The sequence below is a fragment of the Sus scrofa genome, chromosome 16 (genome assembly GCF_054392235.1).
Source record: "Sus scrofa isolate SSC_HxYL_T2T_F1_AM1 chromosome 16, Sscrofa_HxYL_maternal_Yorkshire_Landrace_v2.0, whole genome shotgun sequence".
Taxonomy (NCBI): domain Eukaryota; kingdom Metazoa; phylum Chordata; class Mammalia; order Artiodactyla; family Suidae; genus Sus; species Sus scrofa.
This window is the reverse complement of record NC_139398.1, coordinates 63,543,302-63,556,541: the sequence shown is the minus strand read 5'-3', so window position 1 is coordinate 63,556,541 and position 13,240 is coordinate 63,543,302. Positions and strand designations below refer to the sequence as shown.

General features: G+C 47.0%; 1 long non-coding RNA gene across 2 annotated transcripts in view; it reads left to right on the top strand.

Moving 5' to 3' along the window:
- LOC102166710 (uncharacterized) overlaps positions 1-13,240 on the top strand; it is a 33,639-nt gene that overhangs the window by 3,983 nt on the left and 16,416 nt on the right. For both annotated transcript variants that reach the window (XR_299561.4, XR_001304776.3), the window contains exon 3: positions 2,043-2,113. This is a non-coding gene — a long non-coding RNA (uncharacterized LOC102166710). The remainder of the gene's footprint in view (positions 1-2,042; positions 2,114-13,240) is intronic.

Sequence of the window (13,240 nt, the reverse complement as noted above, 5' to 3'; positions counted from 1 at the left end):
CTTTTTAGGGCTGTACCCTCGGCATGTGGAGCTTCCCAGGCTAGGGGTCCAATCGGAGCTGTAGCCAGCAGCCTACACCACAGCCACAGCAACACGGATCCTTAACCCACTGAGCGAGGCCAGGGATCGAACCTGTGTCCTCATGGTTCCTAGTCGGATTTGTTTCTGAGGTGCCACGATGGTGACTCTTAAGGGTTTTTTTAAGGTATTGTTGAAAAGTCTAAGACGTCTAAGAAATGGCCATTTAGGAAGCCTGTCCTCTGTGCCTGCTGAATTACAGCTATCAGCTCATGAACTAATCAGTGATCCCGAGATGTGGCGGTTATCCCCATCTTACAGGCAAGGAGACAGCAGAGAGGAGAAGGTGCCCAGGGTGACACAGCTGGTTATCATCAGATGCAGATCCAAACCCTGGGCCTGTCTGATGGAGATATGGAGGCAGACCCAGGCATCCCGCCATTCAAACCCTAGTCTATTAAGGCCTCCCTGCCCGTTGCGAGTCTGTCCCAGGCAGCTCTCAGCTGAAGCCTCAGCTTAGTGAGCGGAGGGGACCCTGGTACCAGCCCTGGAGGGAGCCTGAGCCTCCTGCAACCCCCGACGGCCTCTCTGAAGTCCCTCAGTGCTTGGGATTTGGGGCAGTGCCTTGGCCCATCCTGAGGGCCTGGCAAGGGGTGACCTCACCCTCCACACCCAGGCAGTTAGGACAGAACCAGCTGCTGTTGCTCAATCCTTACAAACAGAGCTCCACGGTCAGGACCGGGAGGGCCCATGACAATGTATCATCTCAGCCAGCCCCCTCATTTGGGAGACAAGGACCCAGAGAGGTTAGGCAACCTATCCAAAGTCACACCGTGTCCAGAACATTCTAAATCTGGTCAGCATTGTGTGAACCCTGTGTGCAAACCCTCAAGTGCTTATCTCTGGAGGATGGGATTACTTTCATTTTCTTCTTTATAACACTGTATGATTTGAATTTTTCAACACAAATGTGGAACTTTTGTAATCAGGGAGAAAAGCTGAAAACATTGAAAAGGCAACCATATTTAGGGTAAACCATATTTACCCTATTTAGGGTGGTTGGTTACAGAGTTTGACTGCCTGGGTTGGAGTCCCAGCTTGACCACCCATCAGCTGTGTGTCCTTGGACAAGTTACTTTACCTCTCTGAGTCTCAGTTTCCTCGTGTATAAAACGAAGAAAATAATAGCATCTCTCTTCTGAGGGTGATATGAAGATCTTTTGAGACAGAGGTCAGCAAACTACAGCCCATGAGCCAAATCTAGCCCACCTCCCCGCCACGATGGGAACACCAGATTTTTTTTTGTTTTTTTTTTTGTCTTTTTGCCTTTTCTAGGGCTGCTCCCACGGCACATGGAGGTTCCCAGGCTAGGGGTCGAATCGGAGCTGTAGCCGCCGGCCTACACCGCAGCTCACGGCAACGCCGGATCCTTAACCCACTGAGCAAGACCAGGGATCGAACCCACAACCTCATGGTTCCTAGTCGGATTCGTTAACCACTGCGCCACGACGAGAACTCCACCTCCCTCTTTTTGTACAACTCAGGAGCAAATGTATTTTTCCATGTGCATCTGCAGCACATGGAAGTTCCTGGGCTAGGGGTTGAATTGGAGCTATAGCTGCCAGCTTACACCACAGCTGCAGCAACACCAGCTCCAAACCGTGTCTGCCACCTACACAGCAGCTCATGGCAACACCAGATCCTTAACCCACTGAGTGAAGCCAGGGATCAAACCTGCATCCCCATGGATACTGGTGAGGTTTGTTACCACTGAGCCACAATGGAAACTCCTGGTTTTGACATTTTAAATGGTTGGGGGAAAAGCAGAAGAAAATGAATATTTTTATGCCCTAGGAAAGTTGTATGAAATTCAGATTTTCCTGTCCTTAAATAAAGTTTTATTGAAATGCAACCATACACATTGGTACTAGCCTCTGTGGCTGCTTTCACATTACAGCAGGAGGTAAGTAGGTAAGACACTGCCTGGTTCACGAAGCCTAAAATATTTACTCTCTCCTTTATAGGAAATATATTTTTTTAAGGGCTGATATGAGATCATGGATGAAAAGCACTTTAGAACAATGCCTGGCACAGGGTAAGTGTTCAGTGAATTTGGTTATTGTTAATATATGGACATTTTTAACGTCTTCTTTTTCCAGGATGTGTTTAAAAGCAGTCATTGCTTTTATAATGTATTTCATTGAGCCTAAGGCACATTTTTCATATCTTAACATTCCTCAGAGTGAAATATGACATACAGAGGCACAGCATAGTTAATTGACATAGTTAATTGCCAGCATTTCTCTTTCTTTTCTTTTTTTGTTTTAGAGCCTCACCCATGGCAAAGGGAGGGTCCCAGGCTAGGGTTCAAATCAGAGCTACAGCTGCCGGCCTACACCACAGCCACAGTAACACAGGATCCGAGCCGCCTCTGTGACCTATTCCACAGCCATAGCAACGCCAGATCTGAGCCGCATCTGCCACCTACACCACAGCTCACAGCAACTCCGGATTCTTAATGCACTGAGCGAGGCCAGGGATCGAACCTGCATCTTTATGGTTACTAGTCAGGTTCGTTACCACTGAACCACAAGGGGAACCCCCATTTCTCTTTCTTACTGGTACATAAATCAATGGGGGGGGGGGGGTCTCAGAATTGCTGCTCACTTAGATCCAGTAGGTACAGTGAAGTACAAATGTTTAAGGTAGACAGGAGTTAAAACACTGCAGTCATTCCATCATCAGTCATGCTGGCAGGGAGACCGACTTGTCAACAGACAAGTACAACCCCGGTGCTAAATTTCAGGGTGGAAATCAGAAAGTCCAGAAAAGGGGCCCTCCCCCAACTGGAAGAGGGTTAGGAGGGAAAGATGCCCAGAGAAGGTGATGTGTCCCCGGAGACTAAGGCTGTTGTGGGATAGAAATGCCTGAGAGGTGGGCCTCGTTTATCTACCAATCTACCACTTTGCCCCCTAGAGCCTCAGTTTTCTCCCTTAAAAAATGGGTACAATAATAACCCCAGGAGACCAACTGCTAGGTTTGCCATAGGGAGAGCCCATCGTGGCTCAGTGGAAACAAATCTGACTAGTATCCATGAGAACACAGGTTCGATCCCTGGCCTCGCTCAGTGGGTTACGGTTCCGGCATTGCTGTGAGCTGTGGTGTAGGTTGCAGGCGCGGATTGGATCTTGAGTTGCTCTGGCTGTGGTGTAGGCCGGCAGCTATAGCCCCAATTCAGCCCCTAGCCCGGGAACCTCCTTATGCTGTGGGTGCAGCCCTAAAAAGACAAAACAAAAAAAAAAAAAAAAAAGAATGCTCCCCAGGGCTGCCCATTTCTGTTTCTCCACTGCCTTGGGAACAGGGACATGGTTTCTCGCTTTTCTCGGTCCCCAGCACAGACCTCAAGGCAGGTTTGTTGGATAAACACCCCCAGATGAGCCCAGGAGCCCAGGAGCGGAACCAGGAAGTAGCAGAGCCTCTATGACTCAGACCAGCCCATCCCTGAACCAAGGGCACAGCCTGCCAGCACGGCCCCGAGCCCCGCCCCACCGCCAGGGGAGCTGACGCCACAGTAACAAGTGACAGCTTTCTGTTGTTAGTTAATTTTTTTTAGACGGAGTATGAATTGAGACATAATTTCCTTTTCATAATTAGAAAACGCTAATTAACGTTGGATGGAGCAAATGAGGTCACCGTTTGTCTATTCCCGACTCTCCCCTGAAGGAAAGAGCAAGAAAAGTTACCAGGGTGTGCTCAGAATCCTAGCTGAAGGCTCAGAAATCATGCACACCGATGTTTGCCTTTGTGGGTGGGCTGTTTGGGGGACAGTCTTTATTAATAATAGCCAATCTCTGCTGGGCGCGTGCTGTGACCCTGGCCCTTTGGTATACAAAGTTTCCGCCTAGACGGTGACACTAGTCCCAGGAGGCAGGTACTGTTACCAAACCCCACATGAAGAGGTTCGGGAAGGGAATCCAGAAAAGCTAACTAACTGGTCCAAAGGCGCACAGCAAGTCCGAGGTGGGCACGGCGGGGGCTGGGCACTCCCTCCCTCCCTCCCTCTGTTTTCTTAAGTCCTTTGTCCTTATCTCGCCACAGCACACAGCCAGCAGGAGGGTGGCGTGTTGCATCACTTCATTGTCTATCTGGGGGGACGATAACTTTTGAGGGGCTGCTTCCAGCTTCCAAAGGAAGGGGAAAAGGAAATAGGCCCCAAACTCAGGCTTTCTGCCTGGGCCTCCCTGACTCACTGAGCCACACTGCACAAATGATTCATTCACTGGCCTCAACCTCAGCGGGTTTGGCCACCCCCTGAGAGTGAAGTCACACCTCCAGCTTTCCAAGGCAGTCATTGGCTCGCTCCTCCAACTTCGGGCAGGCCAGAAACCGGCCTGGCTGGGCTTGCTTGGGGTCAGGAAAGCACACAAATGCTTGTCGATGTCCTGAAGTCATGGCTGGGCAGCTCACGTCCAGCCGAAGGGATCCTCCAAGGCGCCTGCTGTAGATTGCTAGGGCTGTCACAACAAAGTACCACAAGCTGAGTGGCCTAATTACAGCAGAGCCTGATTGTCTCACGGCTCTAGAAGCCAGAGGTCCAAGAGCGAGGTATTGGCAAGCTTAGTTCCTGCTGAGGGCTGTGAGGGAGCATCTGTTCCAGGCCTCTCTCTTTGGTTCTGGTGGCTTCTGGCAATCCTTGGTGCCTCTTGGCCTGCAGAGGCACCACCCTGATCTCTGCCTTCATCTTCACCAGTCATATCAGGTTGGGTCCCACCCTAATGACCTCATTTTAACTTGATTACCTTTGTAAAGACCCTGTTTCCAAATAAGGTCACATTCTGAGGTACTTGAAGGTTAGGATTTAAGCCTATCTTTTGGGGGAACCTATTTCAATGCCTAACAGAGCCCCAGAGCTAGCCCCCTAATAATGACATATTCAGTACTGTAAAGATGTCCATTTGGCCCAGGTGAATCGATCCATTTAACATGATCCTCATGAAAATACCGAGGGTGAATTGGTTTTGTTTTTTGGTTTTTTTCCTTGGCGTTGTCTTAGACAAGTTGATTCTAAAGTTAATATGAAATAATAACGAAGAATGGCCAGGAAGAAGTTCCCACTGTGGCACAACAGGATCGGCAGCATCTCTAGGGCACTGGCCTGTGATCCCTGGCCCGGCACCGTGGGTTAAGGATCCAGTGGTGTTGAAGCTATGGCATAGGTCACAGCTGCGGCTCGGATCTGCTCCCTGGCCAGGAACTCCTTATGCTGTGGGGCAACCAAAAAAGAAAAAAAAAAAAAGAATGGCCAGAAAAACTGAAAAAGAAGGACTGTAGGGTGGGGATAAGCCCTACCAGATGTTAAAACATATCATAAAGGCCCAGCAATTAAAACTACCCTCCCTTAGTGTAGTTAGGAACATGACTAGCCAGACAGACAGACCAATGGAACAGAATAGAAAGTCCAGAAATGTGCCCCAGTACCTATGGAAATTTGACGAATGACAAAAGTAAGCATCTCAAATCACTGGGACATGATGGGCTTTTTTATTGTTTATTTATTTATTTATTTATTTATTTTTATTTTTTTTTTGGTCTTTTTGCCTTTTCTAGGTTCGCTCCCACAGCATATGGAGGTTCCCAGGCTAGGGGTTGAATTGGAGCTGTAGCCACTAGCCTACACCACAGCTACAGCAATGCGGGATCCGAGCCACCTCTACAACCTACATCACAGCCCACTGCAACGCCGGATCCTTAACCCACTGAGCGAGGCCAGGGATCGAACCCACAACCTCACGGTTCCCAATCAGATTCGCTAACCACTGAGCCATGACAGGAACTGTGGACTTTTTAAAATAAGTGATCTTGGGACAGCTGGATGGTCATTTGGAAAAAAGGTAAAAGTGTGCCCATACCTGCCATTTATTCAGCAAACACCTGAATAAATACAAAATGGACCAGAGATTCAGGTTTTTCACATGAAACCTTACAACTTGTAGAAGAAAACATGAGGGGATTTCTTTATAACCTAGGAGTGAGGAAAGCCTTTCAATTTAGGGCTCAAAATCCAGGAACAATAAAACAAAAACAAACAAAAAAACTTGATAAATTCAACTACATAAAAATTAAAGCTCGGAGTTCCCATTGTGGCTCATTGGGTTAAGAACCTGACTAGTATCCATGAGGATGTGGGTTCCATCCCTGACCTCACTCAGTGGTTAAAGGATCTGGCGTTGCTGCAAGCTTCGGCGTAGGTCGAAGATGTGGCTCAGATCTATGTTGCTGTGGCTGTGGCATAGGCTGGTAGCTGTGCTCTGATTTGACCCCTAGCCTGGGAACTTCCATATGCCTCAGGTGTGGACCTAAAAAAAGAAAAATTATTATTTTTTTGGGGAGGGGGCACCCTTGGCACACAGAAGTTCCTGGGCCAGGGATCAGACCTGTAACACAGCAGTAACTGGAGCCATAGCAGTGACAATGCTGGATCCTTGACTGCTAGGCCACCAGAGAACTCCAAAGCTAAATTTTTTTTGGGGGGGTCTTTTTGCCATTTCTTGGGCCGCTCCTGCGGCATATGGAGGTTCCCAGGCTAGGGGTCTAATCAGAGCTATAGCCGCCGGCCTACGCTAGAGCCACAGCAACACGGGATCCGAGCCGAATCTGCAACCTACACCACAGCTCACAGCAACGCCGGATCCTTAACCCACTGAGCAAGGCCAGGGATCGAACCCGCAATCTCATGGTTCCTAGTCAGATTCATTAACCACTGAGCCACGATGGGAACTCCATCCAAAGCTAAATTTTTAAAAAGCTTTTTATGGCAAAAAGACAAACAAATACACAAGCAAAGTTTAAAAAAAGAAAAAAAAAAGAGCAAATGGGAGATATATTAGTAGCATGGAGACTAAGGCTAATTCCATCAGTACTTAAGGCGTACTTAAAAATAGAGATTAAAAAACCCAAAAATATGATTTAAAAATGGACAAAAGCCACAAGCATATAGTTCACAGAAAAATGGCTGCAGAAGGCCCCTGGACCTGTGAGAAGATACTCCTTTGTAATCGTAATAAGAGGCAAGAAAATTCTGACTACACTGAGAGACTCTCATCCTTCAGGTTGGCAGAAATCCAAAAATTTGATGGTACCCTCTGCTGAAGAGAAGTTTGCATATTGATTGGATGTTCACTGGTATTACAGGAGTGTTAACTTTCATGGTTGCTTAGGAGAATGTCTGGTTCTTAAGAGATGTGCGCTGAAGTATTTGGCAGCAAACGGTCGTGACGTTAGCAACTTGCTTTAAGTGTTCAAAAGAAAACACATAGGAGTTCTCTCGTGGCACAGAGGATTAAGGATCTGGCATTGTCACTGCTGTGGCTCAGGTTCGATCTCTGGCCTAGGAGCTTCTACATGCTGTGGAGGCGGCAAAAAAAATTAAAATTAAAATTTTAAAAATGCATCGTTTATGAAAAAGAAAGAAAGGGAGTTCCTGTCATGGCTGAGCAGAAACGAATCTGACTAGTAACCATTAGGACGCAGGTTCGATCCCTGGCCTGCTCGGTGGGTTAAGGATCTGGCTGTGGGACAGGCCAGTGGCTACAGCTCCGATTTGACCCCTAGTCTGGGAACTTTCATATGCTGCGGGTGTGGCCATAAAAAGACCAAAAAAAAAAAAAAAAAAAAAAAAGAATAGAAAGAAGGAGGGAGGGAGGAAAAGAAGGAAAGAGAGGAAGGAGGAAATACACACACAGTAGCTAAATTAAATGTGGCACAACGTGAACAATTGTGGAGTCTGTGTGGTGGGTGTGCGGCTGTTCATGGATGACGTTCCTTCAACTTGGATGCTGAAATTTGTCATAATAACATATGAGGTCCAGTCACGTGGCCTTAAGGTGAATTCTGGGTGAGAGCAAAGCTGTCAGTGGAGGCAGCTAGCTCAGCGGAGACAGCAATAGTGGTTAACATGATCCAAAACTTACTGTGGCACCAGGCGCTGTTTCCACAGCCAGTCATTCATCTTTACCCTCCCCATTTACAGACCATGAAATCAAGGCCCCAGCATCTGCCAAATCCACAGCCATTGTACTCTCCCAGCTCTGCCCATTGATTTTAGTCAGAGCCAGTCCCTGAGAACCACTAATAGAATTTGAATAAACAGCCTTAAATGGAACTAAGGTATCAAATTGGACCTTTTTCTTTTTTCTTTTTCTTTTTCTTCTTTTTCTTTTTTTTTTGGCTGCACCCACAGCAGACAGAAGTTCCTAAGCCAGGGATCAAACCCACGCCATGGCAGCAGCCAGAGCCATAGCAGTGACAATGCCAGCTCCTTAACCTGCTGTACCACAAGGCACCTATGGACCCTTTTTTTGTTTGTTTTAGGACCACACCTGAGGCATAAGGAGGTTCCCAGGCTAGGGGTCGAATCAGAGCTGTACCCCTGGCCTACACCACAACCACAGCAATGCCAGATTCGAGCCGCATCTGCAACCTACACCACAGCTCATGGCAACACCAGATCCTTAACCCACTGAGCAAAGCCAGGGATCGAACCCTCATCCTCATGGATACCAGTCAGATTCGTTTCTGCTGAGCCAGGACAAGAACTCCTCTGGACTGTTATTTCACTTAATGAACCATAATCCAGGGGGGTGGCAGGGATCTTCCTGATGCCTCTCGTAAGCAGTAATTGTTTATAAGGACTAATGTTCTGTTCTCTAATTTAGACTCAATAATTTCAGACTCAAGGAGCGAGAATGAGGAGATTGTAATAAAGTAATTGTACATTCAATCTAATGATTCACCTAGCAACCCTTCAGTGGAAGGTATTCTTCAAATCCAGAAGTGCTCATAAAAGAGAACTTACAATTACAACGAAATTGAGTCACTTTCAAAGTGTATTTAACACTGTAGACTGCTTGCATCAATTAAAAATTGAAAGGATTTGGAGTTCCCATCCTGGCACAGTGGTTAATGAATCCCACTAGGAACCATGAGGTTGCGGGTTAGATCCCTGGCCTCGCTCAGTGGGTTAAGGATTCAGCGTTGCCGTGAGCTGTGGTGTGGGTCACAGACGTGGCTCAGATCCCGCGTTGCTGTGGCTCTGGCATAGGCCGGTGGCTATAGCTCCAATTAGACCCCTAGCCTGGGAACCTCCACATGCCAAGGGAGCGGCTCTAGAAAAGATAAATAAATAAATAAAAATGAAAAGGATTCATGGTTTCAGGAAAAACTGTGCAGTCCTGCCTCAGTATCTGGGTTCAAATCCCAGCTCTGTCCATAACCTCAAAGGGCAGTGCCGGGGGCAAGTCCCATATCCTCCTTTGCCCCAGTTTCCTCATCTCCAGAGTGGAGGTGACTGTGGTCCTCCTCCAAAGCTAAGCGACGGGATGTGCAGTCTGAAGGGACCTGCAGGTTTGAGATGCTTCCCATCCGTGCTCCTGCGGAGCCACCTTGATGAGAACCTGCGCTGATGGCTCCACCCATGATGGCTCCATCCGTAGTGAGACTCTTAACTCACTGTCTTTTGGGGGCCTGGTTCAGGTTCACTCTAATGCAAAGACAGCAGGAAGGGGACCCAGGATTGCCTGACACCTTAGTCAGGGGTTCTTTCCACTGCAGCCCCCACCCTCTGGGATAACCCTAGCCCACCCCCAGTCCTAGTTCTGGGCCAAGCCCCAGATAAGGGAGGAAGTGTAAACACACCTTTAAACCACTCTGTAGGGCCAGAGAGCAAACCCAAGCCTCCGCAGCAGCTCAAGCTGCTGCAGTTGGATTTTTAACCCACTGTGCCACAGTGGAACCCCCCTGAAAGACTTAATTTCATTCTTTCTTTTTTTCTTCCTTTTTAAGACAATTTAAAAATAACAATACTCTCCAAACTGATCTGTAGACTCAACATAATCCTCATCAGAATTATAGCAGGCTTTCTCCCCTCACCACCAGAAATTGGCAAACTGGTCCTAAAATTTATATGGTAATGAAAAACACCTAGGCTAGCCAAAACATTTTTGAAGGAATTCCCATCGTGGCTCAGCAGTTAACGAACCTGATTAGCATCCATGAGGACGTGGGTTTAATCCCTGGCCTGGCTCAGTGGGTTAAGGGTCCAGCATCGCCATGAGCTGTGGTGTAGGTCGCAGAGCTCGGATCTAGCGTTGCTGTGGCTGTGGCGTAGGCCAGGAGCTGCAGCCCTAATTCGACCCCTAGCCCGGGAACCTCCATATGACATGGGTGTGGCCCTGAAAAAAAAAAAAAGACAAAACATTCTTGAAAAAGAAGAACAAAGTTGTAGGACCTTCACTTCTTGATTTCAAGACTCACTCTAAAGCTACAGTTGTCAAGACAGTGTGGTACTAGCATATAGGTCAATGGAACAGAATTGAGAGGCCAGAAATAAACCTTTCTATTTACTGTGAATTGATTTTTGACAATACCAAGGCAGTTCATTGGAGGAAAGGATAGCCTGTTTAACAAACATAGCTGGACCATTGGCTGTCCCTCTGCTTGCTAAAGGAACAGCTTAGACCCGACCTCATGCTATATATAAAAATTAACTCAAAATGGATCATTGACTTAAATGTAAGAGCTAAAACCATACAACTTTTAAAAGAATACATGGGGGGAAAAAATCTTCAAAACTTTGTGTCAGGGAGTTTCTGTCATGGCATAGTAGAAACAAATCTGACTAGGAACCATGAGGCTGCGGGTTCAATCCGGCCTCCCTCAGTGGGTTAAGGATCTGGCATTGCCATGAGCTGTGGTGTAGGTCACAGACGAGGCTCAGATCTGATGTTGCTGTGGCTGTAGTGCAGGCCCGCAGCTGTAGCTCTGATTGGACCCTTAGCCTGGGAACCTCCACATGCCGCAGGCGTGCCCCTAAAAAAAAAAAAAAAGAAAAAAAGGCAAAAAAAAAAATCTAAACCTTTGTATCGGGCAGAGCTTTCTTAGCATGGTTTATAAACTAAAAAACAACAAGCTGAAATTCATCAAGATTAAATTTTTTTGTGCTTAAGAACCACCATTAAGAAAATGAAACAATAGGAGTTCCCTGGTGGCTCAGTGGGTTAGGGATCTGGCATTGTCACTGCTGTGGCTTAGGTCAATGCTGTGGCACAGGTTCAGTCCCTGACTTGGGAGCTTGTGCATGCCATGGGTGTGGAAACAAAGAAAGAAAATGAAACCATAAACAATAGGCTAGGACAAAATATTTGCAAAGCCAAATCTCAGAAGGGACTTGTGTCCAGTATTTACAAAGAACTTCTACAGCTCAGTAATAAGAAAACAACCCAATCGAAAGATTAGCAAATGATATGAACAGACCGTTCTCCAAAGAAGATATACCAATGGCTAATGAGCACATAAACAGATGCTCGACGTCATTAGTCCTGAAGGAAATGCAAATGTCAAGCGAGATCGATATCACGCCCACTAGAGTGGCTCTAATCAAAATGACAGATAATAACAAATGCTAACTAAGAACATTTGCGGCGAAGCAGAACCCTCATACCTTGCAGGTGGGAGTATAAAACGGGGTGGCATCTTTGGAAAATCGTTTGATGGTTCCTCAGAAAGTTAAATATAAACTCACCACATGACCCAGTAATTTCACTCCCAGGTATCCACCTAAGAGAAATGAAAACAGGTCCCCGGAAAGATGTGTGAGTCAGCGTTCACAGCAGCATTATTCATAATAGCCCAAAACTGGAAACAACCTAAATGTCCATCCACTGATGAACGAAATGAATAGATGAAATGTGGTCCATCCATACATCAGACCTAGTCAGCAAAAAAAGGAGCCGCCTCATGGCAGCTGCTGCCATGCGGCCGAACCTCAAAGATGTTGTGGTAAATGAAAGAGGCCAGACATGAGAGACGACAGAGTGTGTGAGTCCTCTTGTATGAAATGGCCAGAAAAGGCAACTTGATGGAGACAGGGAGTCGATTAGTGATTGTGTAGGGCTGGGTGGGAACAGGGATTACCTGTAAATCAGCATGAGGGAGAGGTCTGATGGGGCCAGGGCGGTGAGGGTGTTAACAAGAATGTTCTAAAATTGATTTATGGGGATGGTTGCACCACTTCATAAAATTACCCAAAAAGCACTGAATTGTATATTTAAATATTATGATACTTAACATGTACCCCCAATAAAACTATGTTATTATTTTTATTTATTTACTTTGTCTTTTAGGGCTGCACAGGCAGCATATGGAGGTTCCCAGGCTAGGGGTCCAATCGGAGCTGTAGCCACTGGCCTACTCCAGAGCCACAGCAACACCGGATCTGAGCTGCGTCTGTGACCTACACCACAGCTCATGGCAACACCAGATCCCTACCCACTGAGCGAGGCCAGGGATCGAACCCTCATCCTCATGAATGCTAGTCAGGTTCGTTAACCACTGAGCCACAACAGGAACGCCAAAACCATTTTTTTTTTTTTTTAAAGCTTCAGTCTGGAATTCCTGCTGTGGCTCAGCGGGTTAAGAACCTGACTAATATCCATGAGGATTCAGGTTCAATCCTTGGCCTCACTCAGCCGGTTAAGGATCCGCCGTTGCCACGAGCTGTGGTGTAGGTTGCAGATGTTCCTTGGATCTGGCGTGGCTGTGGCTGTGGCCTTGGTCGGCAGCTGCAGCTCCGATTCAACCCCTGGCCTTGGAACTTCCATATGCCACAGGTATGGCCCAAAAAAGAAAGAAAGGAAGGAAGGGACCTTCAGTTCAAGATTCAGGTTGAGATTTCGTTTACACCAGCCCAGGTCGTGATAGGCTAACAGGTGCCATCCTTTAGGCACAGGACACTGTAGATCATAACCCGATAGCACGGCCCCAGTGTTGGTTTACACAGTGGGCTCTTCACTTGGGTGAAGGACAGACCCCAGTGGGTATTCTCAGCATCTTAGAACCAAATCCAGCTTGTATGGGACTCAACAGGCTTGCCAAGGTAATGGAAAAGTGTGCCTGGAAAGGCAGAGCCAAGCAGAAAGATCCCGCCAGTGATGTCTTGGAGATCTCCATGAGTGTGAGAATAAAAGAAAAAGGAACTTATAGCGTGGCCAAGATAGAATGCATTTCATACAGTGTGATCTTATCCTACCCCTGAGAGAAGAAAAGCCCACCCAGATGTGAATGAAGTGAGGGAGCAATTTATTCTTTCTTTTAAAAATTGGCAGAGACTGGATAGAGTTCCCTGTGCTATACGGCAGGACCTCATTGCTTATCCATTTTAAATGGA